Source organism: Oreochromis niloticus, linkage group LG1 (assembly GCF_001858045.2).
Source record: "Oreochromis niloticus isolate F11D_XX linkage group LG1, O_niloticus_UMD_NMBU, whole genome shotgun sequence".
Taxonomy (NCBI): domain Eukaryota; kingdom Metazoa; phylum Chordata; class Actinopteri; order Cichliformes; family Cichlidae; genus Oreochromis; species Oreochromis niloticus.
Window position 1 is genome coordinate 13251008 of NC_031965.2, and position 2731 is coordinate 13253738.

Below are 2731 nucleotides of genomic sequence, written 5' to 3' on the forward strand. Positions count from 1 at the left end.
AGATTGAAATCTCTGATTATTAACTCTAAATTATTCTTAGACACTACAACAGTTCACCCAGTTAATTAGGTTGGATTTGAAGGTAACTTTGCAATGTGTATCCAACTGAATTGAGGTTTGCAAATGTGAAAAGGGTTGATTACATTTGTAAACAGCATATTTCATTAATATTTATTACAAGGCACTGAAAGCATTAAAATTTTGATTGGGAGCTGAGCCCCTCAATAATTTGAACCTAGAATTGCCCCTGCATTCAGATATACAGAAACACACACAATCGCACATCTTGAGCCATGCGTCATGTTGTTTGTGGTTTGTTACTTGGGGTTTGCTGTAGCTCACCTCCTGGGCCACAACTACCCCCAAGTTCACACAAAGCATAGAAACCATCTGCTAATCGATAGGTTGGTGGTTCGATTCCTGGCTGCTCCAGTCTGCGTGCCGAGATAATGAACCCAGGTTGCTCCCAATGTGTTCATCAGAGTGTAAACGTGTGTGGGAATGTTAGATAGAAATAACTGAGATGTAGAAAAGGTAATATTGTTGGGACGCTTTGAAGAAAAAAAAACAAACAAACATGTGTCAATGTAACACGGGCGACACTAAAGCAGTCGCGCCAAAATGCCACGCTAAAATGAAAGATTCTTTAAAATACAAGGGGGAGCAAGCAAGTCAGATACCCAGGGCACAGAGATGAAGCAGGTCTCATCAGAAACAGTTTATTTCTAGGCCAGGGATCACAAATAAAAACACCCTTGAAAACATACATGGGAAAAATGTTATTGACCGCTAAAACTAGTAAAAATACAATTTTCTACATTTACTAAAATTCCCTGATGTCATGTCCCACAACCATGGATGCACTATGGGTCCACCAGCGGGCCAGAAACTCCTTTGCATGAGTTGGTTCCATGCTAGCCCTGTATTAGGCCGACGGGGAGGAGCCTCCTATTCCCCTCTTGTCCTCTCACTGGGCCGCCCACATCCCAGCCCGGCTTCCATTTCACACTGGAATCCTCCACGCAATGCCACCATGGATCCCCTCGTGTCAGCAACCTGCAAATACACAAATAGGGGCCAGAAAACACGTCCCTGAAGAGACCCTGGCTCATAGCCATGGCAACCCTTTCCCAGCTCAGCTGCACCCAGCATACGACAGTGGGAAAAGCGTTACTCACATATGCCGGCACAGGTACACCTCTGCCCGGCGGCCGATAACAGGCAGCGTCTCCCACTGTCGCCCTTCACACTGTCCAACTGGGCCGTCGTGTCACGCTGGCCATCTAGCATTCCTCTTCCACTCTGGGCCTCCTTTCTTCAGTGCTCTGCTAGCCCTGCTTTTAAAAGGTCTTTACACAGCTGATAGGCCACCTCTGGACACACCCATGCCTCAGCAGGTGGTCCCCATCAGCTAATTTGTCCCATGTGTAGCCAGTCCACAGTGGATTAAAACCATGTCATGTAAAACACTAAAAACCATGCAATAGAAACAGAATAAAACCATGCAAATAACACGACATTCATAAATAAACACTAAAAATCAGAATAAAACGATATACAAGATAAATACAAATTTCCACTGTGTGACATCTATATGTCAGGTTGGGTATCAGACGCCACCTCTCTGGGAACATCTCAGGCCCTCCAAGGTTTGGAGGCCTATCTCCCCCCACCACTTCCCCTGCCGATAGCGGACGCCCTCAGACATCGGTGCGTTGGTGGTTCTTTGTGTCCGGGGATGGGCGTCCAGGTACACACCGGCTCACTCCTTGGTGGCTGCTTATCGGGGCCTGGAGCCTGGGGCTCGCTCGGGCCACTTCGGGGGTGGGGTGCCCTCGGCATCTTGGCCTGGGGCTCGGTCACTCTGGCACAGCTGGCTGCCGACGGAGCTCACGGGCACGTCACTGCAACCCCCCTGGCTTCTGCTCCGTGGCTGCTGAGTGACCCCTCATCTGGGACTCTCCTCAGCTCTTTCTGGGATAGTGGCGCGGCTGCCCCTCTGTTGGTCTTCCTTGGTCTCTTGTGTTCTGGGGGCCTCTGGATGTCTGGAGTTTTGATCTCCTCCATACCTGCTTCATGCCCTGGAGGATGGGGCTGTGGCCCCCCACACCCTCTAGCAGATCATTACATGAAGGAACCTTTTAAAAAAAACAAGCGCGTTCATGCTCACAGGTGTACACACGGGTGATCACACACACAAACTACACCCTTTTTGGCTCCTACCTCAAAGCACACTGTGCGCTGTCGATCTTACGTGCTGCACAATAATGTTTAATATTTAGTATTTACTGTCATATTCCCATAGATCATTGTGATGTTGTTTATTCTATTACTCTCGTTTTCTTCTGCTTATTTTCTTTTTTCTTTCTCAACAGGTGATCCAGGTGATCGATATATGTATTTTTTGTCTGCTTATTCTGTTGGTTTTTGTTTTTTGCCCTTTTTCCCCGTCCCTCTTCTCAGCTGTTTTTCTTTCCCTCTTTCTTTCTCCCCTTTCTTTCCCCCAGTTAAGTCTGTCCCGTATTCAGCAAGTGAAAATAAAATAAACAATAAAAGGTGAATCAAATGGACCATTACGGCAAGGCTGGGATGGTCCATTTGGTAAAGTAAATCCGTTGGGCATCTTTCTTCGCCTTTAGACAATAATTCTGATGGCAAAAGAACCAAATGGGACAGGCAAAAAAAAACACGATTTAAAAAGTAGTTTGTTCTCCATTTATTTAGTTGCCGA

At 46.8% G+C, this 2731-nt stretch overlaps 1 long non-coding RNA gene across 1 annotated transcript; it reads right to left on the reverse strand.

Annotated features, from left to right (window-relative positions):
• Window positions 1–693: 693 nt before the first annotated feature.
• Window positions 694–1509, reverse strand: LOC112847362 (uncharacterized). Its single transcript, XR_003220878.1, has 2 exons — window positions 1179–1509; window positions 694–1056 (listed from the first exon to the last, which is right to left on the reverse strand). It is a non-coding gene; the product is annotated as an uncharacterized LOC112847362 (long non-coding RNA).
• Between the last annotated feature and the right edge of the window lie 1222 nt (window positions 1510–2731).